Genomic DNA, 16075 nt, shown 5'->3' on the forward strand with positions numbered 1-16075 from the left:
CCTTTGTGCTGGATGAACGAACGTCTCTCCACATGCTCAGTTCTGAGAGATAAGTGTGTGTGAAAGCCGTCCTTCACCTAGCTTGAAGGGAACACAAAGTTTCTTTTCAGTTGCCAACTCCACTCCATACATATATATGGGGAGGTACAAGCTCCAACTCGGTTTTACAGTGAAAACGGCAGGCACTTCAAACCGGCCCTAGGAAACAGACTGAGAAACCAGAGTAAGGGTTTCTCCTGCAACCCGTTCCCTTTGTGCTGGATGAACGAACGTCTCTCCACATGCTCAGTTCTGAGAGATAAGTGTGTGTGAAAGCCGTCCTTCACCTAGCTTGAAGGGAACACAAAGTTTCTTTTCAGTTGCCAACTCCACTCCATACATATATATGGGGAGGTACAAGCTCCAACTCGGTTTTACAGTGAAAACGGCAGGCACTTCAAACCGGCACTAGGAAACAGACTGAGAAACCAGAGTAAGGGTTTCTCCTGCAACCCGTTCCCTTTGTGCTGGATGAACGAACGTCTCTCCACATGCTCAGTTCTGAGAGACAAGTGTGTGTGAAAGCCGTCCTGCACCTAGCTTGAAGGGAACACAAAGTTTCTTTTCAGTTGCCAACTCCACTCCATACATATATATGGGGAGGTACAAGCTCCAACTCGGTTTTACAGTGAAAACGGCAGGCACTTCAAACCGGCACTAGGAAACCGACTGAGAAACCAGAGTAAGGGTTTCTCCTGCAACCCGTTCCCTTTGTGCTGGATGAACGAACGTCTCTCCACATGCTCAGTTCTGAGAGATAAGTGTGTGTGAAAGCCGTCCTTCACCTAGCTTGAAGGGAACACAAAGTTTCTTTTCAGTTGCCAACTCCACTCCATACATATATATGGGGAGGTACAAGCTCCAACTCGGTTTTACAGTGAAAACGGCAGGCACTTCAAACCGGCACTAGGAAACAGACTGAGAAACCAGAGTAAGGGTTTCTCCTGCAACCCGTTCCCTTTGTGCTGGATGAACGAACGTCTCTCCACATGCTCAGTTCTGAGAGACAAGTGTGTGTGAAAGCCGTCCTGCACCTAGCTTGAAGGGAACACAAAGTTTCTTTTCAGTTGCCAACTCCACTCCATACATATATATGGGGAGGTACAAGCTCCAACTCGGTTTTACAGTGAAAACGGCAGGCACTTCAAACCGGCACTAGGAAACCGACTGAGAAACCAGAGTAAGGGTTTCTCCTGCAACCCGTTCCCTTTGTGCTGGATGAACGAACGTCTCTCCACATGCTCAGTTCTGAGAGATAAGTGTGTGTGAAAGCCGTCCTTCACCTAGCTTGAAGGGAACACAAAGTTTCTTTTCAGTTGCCAACTCCACTCCATACATATATATGGGGAGGTACAAGCTCCAACTCGGTTTTACAGTGAAAACGGCAGGCACTTCAAACCGGCACTAGGAAACAGACTGAGAAACCAGAGTAAGGGTTTCTCCTGCAACCCGTTCCCTTTGTGCTGGATGAACGAACGTCTCTCCACATGCTCAGTTGTGAGAGATAAGTGTGGGTGAAAGCCGTCCTTCACCTAGCTTGAAGGGAACACAAAGTTTCTTTTCAGTTGCCAACTCCACTCCATACATATATATGGGGAGGTACAAGCTCCAACTCGGTTTTACAGTGAAAACGGCAGGCACTTCAAACCGGCACTAGGAAACCGACTGAGAATCCAGAGTAAGGGTTTCTCCTGCAACCCGTTCCCTTTGTGCTGGATGAACGAACGTCTCTCCACATGCTCAGTTCTGAGAGATAAGTGTGTGTGAAAGCCGTCCTTCACCTAGCTTGAAGGGAACACAAAGTTTCTTTTCAGTTGCCAACTCCACTCCATACATATATATGGGGAGGTACAAGCTCCAACTCGGTTTTACAGTGAAAACGGTAGGCACTTCAAACCGGCACTAGGAAACAGACTGAGAAACCAGAGTAAGGGTTTCTCCTGCAACCCGTTCCCTTTGTGCTGGATGAACGAACGTCTCTCCACATGCTCAGTTCTGAGAGATAAGTGTGTGTGAAAGCCGTCCTTCACCTAGCTTGAAGGGAACACAAAGTTTCTTTTCAGTTGCCAACTCCACTGCATACATATATATGGGGAGGTACAAGCTCCAACTCGGTTTTACAGTGAAAACGGCAGGCACTTCAAACCGGCCCTAGGAAACAGACTGAGAAACCAGAGTAAGGGTTTCTCCTGCAACCCGTTCCCTTTGTGCTGGATGAACGAACGTCTCTCCACTTGCTCAGTTCTGAGAGATACGTGTGTGTGAAAGCCGTCCTTCACCTAGCTTGAAGGGAACACAAAGTTTCTTTTCAGTTGCCAACTCCACTCCATACATATATATGGGGAGGTACAAGCTCCAACTCGGTTTTATAGTGAAAACGGCAGGCACTTCAAATCGGCACTAGGAAACAGACTGAGAAACCAGAGTAAGGGTTTCTCCTGCAACCCGTTCCCTTTGTGCTGGATGAACGAACGTCTCTCCACATGCTCAGTTCTGAGAGATAAGTGTGTGTGAAAGCCGTCCTTCACCTAGCTTGAAGGGAACACAAAGTTTCTTTTCAGTTGCCAACTCCACTCCATACATATATATGGGGAGGTACAAGCTCCAACTCGGTTTTACAGTGAAAACGGCAGGCACTTCAAACCGGCCCTAGGAAACAGACTGAGAAACCAGAGTAAGGGTTTCTCCTGCAACCCGTTCCCTTTGTGCTGGATGAACGAACGTCTCTCCACATGCTCAGTTCTGAGAGATAAGTGTGTGTGAAAGCCGTCCTTCACCTAGCTTGAAGGGAACACAAAGTTTCTTTTCAGTTGCCAACTCCACTCCATACATATATATGGGGAGGTACAAGCTCCAACTCGGTTTTATAGTGAAAACGGCAGGCACTTCAAACCGGCACTAGGAAACAGACTGAGAAACCAGAGTAAGGGTTTCTCCTGCAACCCGTTCCCTTTGTGCTGGATGAACGAACGTATCTCCACATGCTCAGTTCTGAGAGATAAGTGTGTGTGAAAGCCGTCCTTCACCTAGCTTGAAGGGAACACAAAGTTTCTTTTCAGTTGCCAACTCCACTCCATACATATATATGGGGAGGTACAAGCTCCAACTCGGTTTTACAGTGAAAACGGCAGGCACTTCAAACCGGCCCTAGGAAACCGACTGAGAAACCAGAGTAAGGGTTTCTCCTGCAACCCGTTCCCTTTGTGCTGGATGAACGAACGTCTCTCCACTTGCTCAGTTCTGAGAGATACGTGTGTGTGAAAGCCGTCCTTCACCTAGCTTGAAGGGAACACAAAGTTTCTTTTCAGTTGCCAACTCCACTCCATACATATATATGGGGAGGTACAAGCTCCAACTCGGTTTTACTGTGAAAACGGCAGGCACTTCAAACCGGCCCTAGGAAACCGACTGAGAAACCAGAGTAAGGGTTTCTCCTGCAACCCGTTCCCTTTCTGCTGGATGAACGAACGTCTCTCCACATGCTCAGTTCTGAGAGATAAGTGAGTGTGAAAGCCGTCCTTCACCTAGCTTGAAGGGAACACAAAGTTTCTTTTCAGTTGCCAACTCCACTCCATACATATATATGGGGAGGTACAAGCTCCAACTCGGTTTTACAGTGAAAACGGCAGGCACTTCAAACCGGCACTAGGAAACAGACTGAGAAACCAGAGTAAGGGTTTCTCCTGCAACCCGTTCCCTTTGTGCTGGATGAACGAACGTCTCTCCACATGCTCAGTTCTGAGAGACAAATGTGTGTGAAAGCCGTCCTTCACCTAGCTTGAAGGGAACACAAAGTTTCTTTTCAGTTGCCAACTCCACTCCATACATATATATGGGGAGGTACAAGCTCCAACTCGGTTTTATAGTGAAAACGGCAGGCACTTCAAACCGGCACTAGGAAACAGACTGAGAAACCAGAGTAAGGGTTTCTCCTGCAACCCGTTCCCTTTGTGCTGGATGAACGAACGTCTCTCCACATGCTCAGTTCTGAGAGATAAGTGTGTGTGAAAGCCGTCCTTCACCTAGCTTGAAGGGAACACAAAGTTTCTTTTCAGTTGCCAACTCCACTCCATACATATATATGGGGAGGTACAAGCTCCAACTCGGTTTTACAGTGAAAACGGCAGGCACTTCAAACCGGCACTAGGAAACCGACTGAGAAACCAGAGTAAGGGTTTCTCCTGCAACCCGTTCCCTTTGTGCTGGATGAACGAACGTCTCTCCACATGCTCAGTTCTGAGAGATAAGTGTGTGTGAAAGCCGTCCTTCACCTTGCTTGAAGGGAACACAAAGTTTCTTTTCAGTTGCCAACTCCACTCCATACATATATATGGGGAGGTACAAGCTCCAACTCGGTTTTACAGTGAAAACGGCAGGCACTTCAAACCGGCACTAGGAAACAGACTGAGAAACCAGAGTAAGGGTTTCTCCTGCAACCCGTTCCCTTTGTGCTGGATGAACGAACGTCTCTCCACATGCTCAGTTCTGAGAGATAAGTGTGTGTGAAAGCCGTCCTTCACCTAGCTTGAAGGGAACACAAAGTTTCTTTTCAGTTGCCAACTCCACTCCATACATATATATGGGGAGGTACAAGCTCCAACTCGGTTTTACAGTGAAAACGGCAGGCACTTCAAACCGGCCCTAGGAAACAGACTGAGAAACCAGAGTAAGGGTTTCTCCTGCAACCCGTTCCCTTTGTGCTGGATGAACGAACGTCTCTCCACATGCTCAGTTCTGAGACATAAGTGTGTGTGAAAGCCGTCCTTCACCTAGCTTGAAGGGAACACAAAGTTTCTTTTCAGTTGCCAACTCCACTCCATACATATATATGGGGAGGTACAAGCTCCAACTCGGTTTTACAGTGAAAACGGCAGGCACTTCAAACCGGCCCTAGGAAACAGACTGAGAAACCAGAGTAAGGGTTTCTCCTGCAACCCGTTCCCTTTGTGCTGGATGAACGAACGTCTCTCCACATGCTCAGTTCTGAGAGATAAGTGTGTGTGAAAGCCGACCTTCACCTAGCTTGAAGGTAACACAAAGTTTCTTTTCAGTTGCCAACTCCACTCCATACATATATATGGGGAGGTACAAGCTCCAACTCGGTTTTACAGTGAAAACGGCAGGCACTTCAAACCGGCCCTAGGAAACAGACTGAGAAACCAGAGTAAGGGTTTCTCCTGCAACCCGTTCCCTTTGTGCTGGATGAACGAACGTCTCTCCACATGCTCAGTTCTGAGAGATAAGTGTGTGTGAAAGCCGTCCTTCACCTAGCTTGAAGGGAACACAAAGTTTCTTTTCGGTTGCCAACTCCACTCCATACATATATATGGGGAGGTACAAGCTCCAACTCGGTTTTACAGTGAAAACGGCAGGCACTTCAAACCGGCACTAGGAAACCGACTGAGAATCCAGAGTAAGGGTTTCTCCTGCAACCCGTTCCCTTTGTGCTGGATGAACGAACGTCTCTCCACATGCTCAGTTCTGAGAGATAAGTGTGTGTGAAAGCCGTCCTTCACCTAGCTTGAAGGGAACACAAAGTTTCTTTTCAGTTGCCAACTCCACTCCATACATATATATGGGGAGGTACAAGCTCCAACTCGGTTTTACAGTGAAAACGGCAGGCACTTCAAACCGGCACTAGGAAACAGACTGAGAAACCAGAGTAAGGGTTTCTCCTGCAACCCGTTCCCTTTGTGCTGGATGAACGAACGTCTCTCCACATGCTCAGTTCTGAGAGATAAGTGTGTGTGAAAGCCGTCCTTCACCTAGCTTGAAGGGAACACAAAGTTTCTTTTCAGTTGCCAACTCCACTCCATACATATATATGGGGAGGTACAAGCTCCAACTCGGTTTTACAGTGAAAACGGCAGGCACTTCAAACCGGCCCTAGGAAACAGACTGAGAAACCAGAGTAAGGGTTTCTCCTGCAACCCGTTCCCTTTGTGCTGGATGAACGAACGTCTCTCCACATGCTCAGTTCTGAGAGATAAGTGTGTGTGAAAGCCGTCCTTCACCTAGCTTGAAGGGAACACAAAGTTTCTTTTCAGTTGCCAACTCCACTCCATACATATATATGGGGAGGTACAAGCTCCAACTCGGTTTTACAGTGAAAACGGCAGGCACTTCAAACCGGCACTAGGAAACCGACTGAGAAACCAGAGTAAGGGTTTCTCCTGCAACCCGTTCCCTTTGTGCTGGATGAACGAACGTCTCTCCACATGCTCAGTTCTGAGAGATAAGTGTGTGTGAAAGCCGTCCTTCACCTAGCTTGAAGGGAACACAAAGTTTCTTTTCAGTTGCCAACTCCACTCCATACATATATATGGGGAGGTACAAGCGCCAACTCGGTTTTACAGTGAAAACGGCAGGCACTTCAAACCGGCACTAGGAAACCGACTGAGAAACCAGAGTAAGGGTTTCTCCTGCAACCCGTTCCCTTTGTGCTGGATGAACGAACGTCTCTCCACATGCTCAGTTGTGAGAGATAAGTGTGGGTGAAAGCCGTCCTTCACCTAGCTTGAAGGGAACACAAAGTTTCTTTTCAGTTGCCAACTCCACTCCATACATATATATGGGGAGGTACAAGCTCCAACTCGGTTTTACAGTGAAAACGGCAGGCACTTCAAACCGGCACTAGGAAACCGACTGAGAATCCAGAGTAAGGGTTTCTCCTGCAACCCGTTCCCTTTGTGCTGGATGAACGAACGTCTCTCCACATGCTCAGTTCTGAGAGATAAGTGTGTGTGAAAGCCGTCCTTCACCTAGCTTGAAGGGAACACAAAGTTTCTTTTCAGTTGCCAACTCCACTCCATACATATATATGGGGAGGTACAAGCTCCAACTCGGTTTTACAGTGAAAACGGTAGGCACTTCAAACCGGCACTAGGAAACAGACTGAGAAACCAGAGTAAGGGTTTCTCCTGCAACCCGTTCCCTTTGTGCTGGATGAACGAACGTCTCTCCACATGCTCAGTTCTGAGAGATAAGTGTGTGTGAAAGCCGTCCTTCACCTAGCTTGAAGGGAACACAAAGTTTCTTTTCAGTTGCCAACTCCACTGCATACATATATATGGGGAGGTACAAGCTCCAACTCGGTTTTACAGTGAAAACGGCAGGCACTTCAAACCGGCCCTAGGAAACAGACTGAGAAACCAGAGTAAGGGTTTCTCCTGCAACCCGTTCCCTTTGTGCTGGATGAACGAACGTCTCTCCACTTGCTCAGTTCTGAGAGATACGTGTGTGTGAAAGCCGTCCTTCACCTAGCTTGAAGGGAACACAAAGTTTCTTTTCAGTTGCCAACTCCACTCCATACATATATATGGGGAGGTACAAGCTCCAACTCGGTTTTATAGTGAAAACGGCAGGCACTTCAAACCGGCACTAGGAAACAGACTGAGAAACCAGAGTAAGGGTTTCTCCTGCAACCCGTTCCCTTTGTGCTGGATGAACGAACGTCTCTCCACATGCTCAGTTCTGAGAGATAAGTGTGTGTGAAAGCCGTCCTTCACCTAGCTTGAAGGGAACACAAAGTTTCTTTTCAGTTGCCAACTCCACTCCATACATATATATGGGGAGGTACAAGCTCCAACTCGGTTTTACAGTGAAAACGGCAGGCACTTCAAACCGGCCCTAGGAAACAGACTGAGAAACCAGAGTAAGGGTTTCTCCTGCAACCCGTTCCCTTTGTGCTGGATGAACGAACGTCTCTCCACATGCTCAGTTCTGAGAGATAAGTGTGTGTGAAAGCCGTCCTTCACCTAGCTTGAAGGGAACACAAAGTTTCTTTTCAGTTGCCAACTCCACTCCATACATATATATGGGGAGGTACAAGCTCCAACTCGGTTTTATAGTGAAAACGGCAGGCACTTCAAACCGGCACTAGGAAACAGACTGAGAAACCAGAGTAAGGGTTTCTCCTGCAACCCGTTCCCTTTGTGCTGGATGAACGAACGTATCTCCACATGCTCAGTTCTGAGAGATAAGTGTGTGTGAAAGCCGTCCTTCACCTAGCTTGAAGGGAACACAAAGTTTCTTTTCAGTTGCCAACTCCACTCCATACATATATATGGGGAGGTACAAGCTCCAACTCGGTTTTACAGTGAAAACGGCAGGCACTTCAAACCGGCCCTAGGAAACCGACTGAGAAACCAGAGTAAGGGTTTCTCCTGCAACCCGTTCCCTTTGTGCTGGATGAACGAACGTCTCTCCACTTGCTCAGTTCTGAGAGATACGTGTGTGTGAAAGCCGTCCTTCACCTAGCTTGAAGGGAACACAAAGTTTCTTTTCAGTTGCCAACTCCACTCCATACATATATATGGGGAGGTACAAGCTCCAACTCGGTTTTACTGTGAAAACGGCAGGCACTTCAAACCGGCCCTAGGAAACCGACTGAGAAACCAGAGTAAGGGTTTCTCCTGCAACCCGTTCCCTTTCTGCTGGATGAACGAACGTCTCTCCACATGCTCAGTTCTGAGAGATAAGTGAGTGTGAAAGCCGTCCTTCACCTAGCTTGAAGGGAACACAAAGTTTCTTTTCAGTTGCCAACTCCACTCCATACATATATATGGGGAGGTACAAGCTCCAACTCGGTTTTACAGTGAAAACGGCAGGCACTTCAAACCGGCACTAGGAAACAGACTGAGAAACCAGAGTAAGGGTTTCTCCTGCAACCCGTTCCCTTTGTGCTGGATGAACGAACGTCTCTCCACATGCTCAGTTCTGAGAGACAAATGTGTGTGAAAGCCGTCCTTCACCTAGCTTGAAGGGAACACAAAGTTTCTTTTCAGTTGCCAACTCCACTCCATACATATATATGGGGAGGTACAAGCTCCAACTCGGTTTTATAGTGAAAACGGCAGGCACTTCAAACCGGCACTAGGAAACAGACTGAGAAACCAGAGTAAGGGTTTCTCCTGCAACCCGTTCCCTTTGTGCTGGATGAACGAACGTCTCTCCACATGCTCAGTTCTGAGAGATAAGTGTGTGTGAAAGCCGTCCTTCACCTAGCTTGAAGGGAACACAAAGTTTCTTTTCAGTTGCCAACTCCACTCCATACATATATATGGGGAGGTACAAGCTCCAACTCGGTTTTACAGTGAAAACGGCAGGCACTTCAAACCGGCACTAGGAAACCGACTGAGAAACCAGAGTAAGGGTTTCTCCTGCAACCCGTTCCCTTTGTGCTGGATGAACGAACGTCTCTCCACATGCTCAGTTCTGAGAGATAAGTGTGTGTGAAAGCCGTCCTTCACCTTGCTTGAAGGGAACACAAAGTTTCTTTTCAGTTGCCAACTCCACTCCATACATATATATGGGGAGGTACAAGCTCCAACTCGGTTTTACAGTGAAAACGGCAGGCACTTCAAACCGGCACTAGGAAACAGACTGAGAAACCAGAGTAAGGGTTTCTCCTGCAACCCGTTCCCTTTGTGCTGGATGAACGAACGTCTCTCCACATGCTCAGTTCTGAGAGATAAGTGTGTGTGAAAGCCGTCCTTCACCTAGCTTGAAGGGAACACAAAGTTTCTTTTCAGTTGCCAACTCCACTCCATACATATATATGGGGAGGTACAAGCTCCAACTCGGTTTTACAGTGAAAACGGCAGGCACTTCAAACCGGCCCTAGGAAACAGACTGAGAAACCAGAGTAAGGGTTTCTCCTGCAACCCGTTCCCTTTGTGCTGGATGAACGAACGTCTCTCCACATGCTCAGTTCTGAGACATAAGTGTGTGTGAAAGCCGTCCTTCACCTAGCTTGAAGGGAACACAAAGTTTCTTTTCAGTTGCCAACTCCACTCCATACATATATATGGGGAGGTACAAGCTCCAACTCGGTTTTACAGTGAAAACGGCAGGCACTTCAAACCGGCCCTAGGAAACAGACTGAGAAACCAGAGTAAGGGTTTCTCCTGCAACCCGTTCCCTTTGTGCTGGATGAACGAACGTCTCTCCACATGCTCAGTTCTGAGAGATAAGTGTGTGTGAAAGCCGTCCTTCACCTAGCTTGAAGGGAACACAAAGTTTCTTTTCGGTTGCCAACTCCACTCCATACATATATATGGGGAGGTACAAGCTCCAACTCGGTTTTACAGTGAAAACGGCAGGCACTTCAAACCGGCACTAGGAAACCGACTGAGAATCCAGAGTAAGGGTTTCTCCTGCAACCCGTTCCCTTTGTGCTGGATGAACGAACGTCTCTCCACATGCTCAGTTCTGAGAGATAAGTGTGTGTGAAAGCCGTCCTTCACCTAGCTTGAAGGGAACACAAAGTTTCTTTTCAGTTGCCAACTCCACTCCATACATATATATGGGGAGGTACAAGCTCCAACTCGGTTTTACAGTGAAAACGGCAGGCACTTCAAACCGGCACTAGGAAACCGACTGAGAAACCAGAGTAAGGGTTTCTCCTGCAACCCGTTCCCTTTGTGCTGGATGAACGAACGTCTCTCCACATGCTCAGTTCTGAGAGATAAGTGTGTGTGAAAGCCGTCCTTCACCTTGCTTGAAGGGAACACAAAGTTTCTTTTCAGTTGCCAACTCCACTCCATACATATATATGGGGAGGTACAAGCTCCAACTCGGTTTTACAGTGAAAACGGCAGGCACTTCAAACCGGCACTAGGAAACAGACTGAGAAACCAGAGTAAGGGTTTCTCCTGCAACCCGTTCCCTTTGTGCTGGATGAACGAACGTCTCTCCACATGCTCAGTTCTGAGAGATAAGTGTGTGTGAAAGCCGTCCTTCACCTAGCTTGAAGGGAACACAAAGTTTCTTTTCAGTTGCCAACTCCACTCCATACATATATATGGGGAGGTACAAGCTCCAACTCGGTTTTACAGTGAAAACGGCAGGCACTTCAAACCGGCCCTAGGAAACAGACTGAGAAACCAGAGTAAGGGTTTCTCCTGCAACCCGTTCCCTTTGTGCTGGATGAACGAACGTCTCTCCACATGCTCAGTTCTGAGACATAAGTGTGTGTGAAAGCCGTCCTTCACCTAGCTTGAAGGGAACACAAAGTTTCTTTTCAGTTGCCAACTCCACTCCATACATATATATGGGGAGGTACAAGCTCCAACTCGGTTTTACAGTGAAAACGGCAGGCACTTCAAACCGGCCCTAGGAAACAGACTGAGAAACCAGAGTAAGGGTTTCTCCTGCAACCCGTTCCCTTTGTGCTGGATGAACGAACGTCTCTCCACATGCTCAGTTCTGAGAGATAAGTGTGTGTGAAAGCCGACCTTCACCTAGCTTGAAGGTAACACAAAGTTTCTTTTCAGTTGCCAACTCCACTCCATACATATATATGGGGAGGTACAAGCTCCAACTCGGTTTTACAGTGAAAACGGCAGGCACTTCAAACCGGCCCTAGGAAACAGACTGAGAAACCAGAGTAAGGGTTTCTCCTGCAACCCGTTCCCTTTGTGCTGGATGAACGAACGTCTCTCCACATGCTCAGTTCTGAGAGATAAGTGTGTGTGAAAGCCGTCCTTCACCTAGCTTGAAGGGAACACAAAGTTTCTTTTCGGTTGCCAACTCCACTCCATACATATATATGGGGAGGTACAAGCTCCAACTCGGTTTTACAGTGAAAACGGCAGGCACTTCAAACCGGCACTAGGAAACCGACTGAGAATCCAGAGTAAGGGTTTCTCCTGCAACCCGTTCCCTTTGTGCTGGATGAACGAACGTCTCTCCACATGCTCAGTTCTGAGAGATAAGTGTGTGTGAAAGCCGTCCTTCACCTAGCTTGAAGGGAACACAAAGTTTCTTTTCAGTTGCCAACTCCACTCCATACATATATATGGGGAGGTACAAGCTCCAACTCGGTTTTACAGTGAAAACGGCAGGCACTTCAAACCGGCACTAGGAAACAGACTGAGAAACCAGAGTAAGGGTTTCTCCTGCAACCCGTTCCCTTTGTGCTGGATGAACGAACGTCTCTCCACATGCTCAGTTCTGAGAGATAAGTGTGTGTGAAAGCCGTCCTTCACCTAGCTTGAAGGGAACACAAAGTTTCTTTTCAGTTGCCAACTCCACTCCATACATATATATGGGGAGGTACAAGCTCCAACTCGGTTTTACAGTGAAAACGGCAGGCACTTCAAACCGGCCCTAGGAAACAGACTGAGAAACCAGAGTAAGGGTTTCTCCTGCAACCCGTTCCCTTTGTGCTGGATGAACGAACGTCTCTCCACATGCTCAGTTCTGAGAGATAAGTGTGTGTGAAAGCCGTCCTTCACCTAGCTTGAAGGGAACACAAAGTTTCTTTTCAGTTGCCAACTCCACTCCATACATATATATGGGGAGGTACAAGCTCCAACTCGGTTTTACAGTGAAAACGGCAGGCACTTCAAACCGGCACTAGGAAACCGACTGAGAAACCAGAGTAAGGGTTTCTCCTGCAACCCGTTCCCTTTGTGCTGGATGAACGAACGTCTCTCCACATGCTCAGTTCTGAGAGATAAGTGTGTGTGAAAGCCGTCCTTCACCTAGCTTGAAGGGAACACAAAGTTTCTTTTCAGTTGCCAACTCCACTCCATACATATATATGGGGAGGTACAAGCGCCAACTCGGTTTTACAGTGAAAACGGCAGGCACTTCAAACCGGCACTAGGAAACCGACTGAGAAACCAGAGTAAGGGTTTCTCCTGCAACCCGTTCCCTTTGTGCTGGATGAACGAACGTCTCTCCACATGCTCAGTTGTGAGAGATAAGTGTGGGTGAAAGCCGTCCTTCACCTAGCTTGAAGGGAACACAAAGTTTCTTTTCAGTTGCCAACTCCACTCCATACATATATATGGGGAGGTACAAGCTCCAACTCGGTTTTACAGTGAAAACGGCAGGCACTTCAAACCGGCACTAGGAAACCGACTGAGAATCCAGAGTAAGGGTTTCTCCTGCAACCCGTTCCCTTTGTGCTGGATGAACGAACGTCTCTCCACATGCTCAGTTCTGAGAGATAAGTGTGTGTGAAAGCCGTCCTTCACCTAGCTTGAAGGGAACACAAAGTTTCTTTTCAGTTGCCAACTCCACTCCATACATATATATGGGGAGGTACAAGCTCCAACTCGGTTTTACAGTGAAAACGGTAGGCACTTCAAACCGGCACTAGGAAACAGACTGAGAAACCAGAGTAAGGGTTTCTCCTGCAACCCGTTCCCTTTGTGCTGGATGAACGAACGTCTCTCCACATGCTCAGTTCTGAGAGATAAGTGTGTGTGAAAGCCGTCCTTCACCTAGCTTGAAGGGAACACAAAGTTTCTTTTCAGTTGCCAACTCCACTGCATACATATATATGGGGAGGTACAAGCTCCAACTCGGTTTTACAGTGAAAACGGCAGGCACTTCAAACCGGCCCTAGGAAACAGACTGAGAAACCAGAGTAAGGGTTTCTCCTGCAACCCGTTCCCTTTGTGCTGGATGAACGAACGTCTCTCCACTTGCTCAGTTCTGAGAGATACGTGTGTGTGAAAGCCGTCCTTCACCTAGCTTGAAGGGAACACAAAGTTTCTTTTCAGTTGCCAACTCCACTCCATACATATATATGGGGAGGTACAAGCTCCAACTCGGTTTTATAGTGAAAACGGCAGGCACTTCAAACCGGCACTAGGAAACAGACTGAGAAACCAGAGTAAGGGTTTCTCCTGCAACCCGTTCCCTTTGTGCTGGATGAACGAACGTCTCTCCACATGCTCAGTTCTGAGAGATAAGTGTGTGTGAAAGCCGTCCTTCACCTAGCTTGAAGGGAACACAAAGTTTCTTTTCAGTTGCCAACTCCACTCCATACATATATATGGGGAGGTACAAGCTCCAACTCGGTTTTACAGTGAAAACGGCAGGCACTTCAAACCGGCCCTAGGAAACAGACTGAGAAACCAGAGTAAGGGTTTCTCCTGCAACCCGTTCCCTTTGTGCTGGATGAACGAACGTCTCTCCACATGCTCAGTTCTGAGAGATAAGTGTGTGTGAAAGCCGTCCTTCACCTAGCTTGAAGGGAACACAAAGTTTCTTTTCAGTTGCCAACTCCACTCCATACATATATATGGGGAGGTACAAGCTCCAACTCGGTTTTATAGTGAAAACGGCAGGCACTTCAAACCGGCACTAGGAAACAGACTGAGAAACCAGAGTAAGGGTTTCTCCTGCAACCCGTTCCCTTTGTGCTGGATGAACGAACGTATCTCCACATGCTCAGTTCTGAGAGATAAGTGTGTGTGAAAGCCGTCCTTCACCTAGCTTGAAGGGAACACAAAGTTTCTTTTCAGTTGCCAACTCCACTCCATACATATATATGGGGAGGTACAAGCTCCAACTCGGTTTTACAGTGAAAACGGCAGGCACTTCAAACCGGCCCTAGGAAACCGACTGAGAAACCAGAGTAAGGGTTTCTCCTGCAACCCGTTCCCTTTGTGCTGGATGAACGAACGTCTCTCCACTTGCTCAGTTCTGAGAGATACGTGTGTGTGAAAGCCGTCCTTCACCTAGCTTGAAGGGAACACAAAGTTTCTTTTCAGTTGCCAACTCCACTCCATACATATATATGGGGAGGTACAAGCTCCAACTCGGTTTTACTGTGAAAACGGCAGGCACTTCAAACCGGCCCTAGGAAACCGACTGAGAAACCAGAGTAAGGGTTTCTCCTGCAACCCGTTCCCTTTCTGCTGGATGAACGAACGTCTCTCCACATGCTCAGTTCTGAGAGATAAGTGAGTGTGAAAGCCGTCCTTCACCTAGCTTGAAGGGAACACAAAGTTTCTTTTCAGTTGCCAACTCCACTCCATACATATATATGGGGAGGTACAAGCTCCAACTCGGTTTTACAGTGAAAACGGCAGGCACTTCAAACCGGCACTAGGAAACAGACTGAGAAACCAGAGTAAGGGTTTCTCCTGCAACCCGTTCCCTTTGTGCTGGATGAACGAACGTCTCTCCACATGCTCAGTTCTGAGAGACAAATGTGTGTGAAAGCCGTCCTTCACCTAGCTTGAAGGGAACACAAAGTTTCTTTTCAGTTGCCAACTCCACTCCATACATATATATGGGGAGGTACAAGCTCCAACTCGGTTTTATAGTGAAAACGGCAGGCACTTCAAACCGGCACTAGGAAACAGACTGAGAAACCAGAGTAAGGGTTTCTCCTGCAACCCGTTCCCTTTGTGCTGGATGAACGAACGTCTCTCCACATGCTCAGTTCTGAGAGATAAGTGTGTGTGAAAGCCGTCCTTCACCTAGCTTGAAGGGAACACAAAGTTTCTTTTCAGTTGCCAACTCCACTCCATACATATATATGGGGAGGTACAAGCTCCAACTCGGTTTTACAGTGAAAACGGCAGGCACTTCAAACCGGCACTAGGAAACCGACTGAGAAACCAGAGTAAGGGTTTCTCCTGCAACCCGTTCCCTTTGTGCTGGATGAACGAACGTCTCTCCACATGCTCAGTTCTGAGAGATAAGTGTGTGTGAAAGCCGTCCTTCACCTTGCTTGAAGGGAACACAAAGTTTCTTTTCAGTTGCCAACTCCACTCCATACATATATATGGGGAGGTACAAGCTCCAACTCGGTTTTACAGTGAAAACGGCAGGCACTTCAAACCGGCACTAGGAAACAGACTGAGAAACCAGAGTAAGGGTTTCTCCTGCAACCCGTTCCCTTTGTGCTGGATGAACGAACGTCTCTCCACATGCTCAGTTCTGAGAGATAAGTGTGTGTGAAAGCCGTCCTTCACCTAGCTTGAAGGGAACACAAAGTTTCTTTTCAGTTGCCAACTCCACTCCATACATATATATGGGGAGGTACAAGCTCCAACTCGGTTTTACAGTGAAAACGGCAGGCACTTCAAACCGGCCCTAGGAAACAGACTGAGAAACCAGAGTAAGGGTTTCTCCTGCAACCCGTTCCCTTTGTGCTGGATGAACGAACGTCTCTCCACATGCTCAGTTCTGAGACATAAGTGTGTGTGAAAGCCGTCCTTCACCTAGCTTGAAGGGAACACAAAGTTTCTTTTCAGTTGCCAACTCCACTCCATACATATATATG

The sequence above is a fragment of the Vicugna pacos genome, unplaced genomic scaffold (assembly GCF_048564905.1).
Source record: "Vicugna pacos unplaced genomic scaffold, VicPac4 scaffold_124, whole genome shotgun sequence".
NCBI classification, from domain to species: domain Eukaryota; kingdom Metazoa; phylum Chordata; class Mammalia; order Artiodactyla; family Camelidae; genus Vicugna; species Vicugna pacos.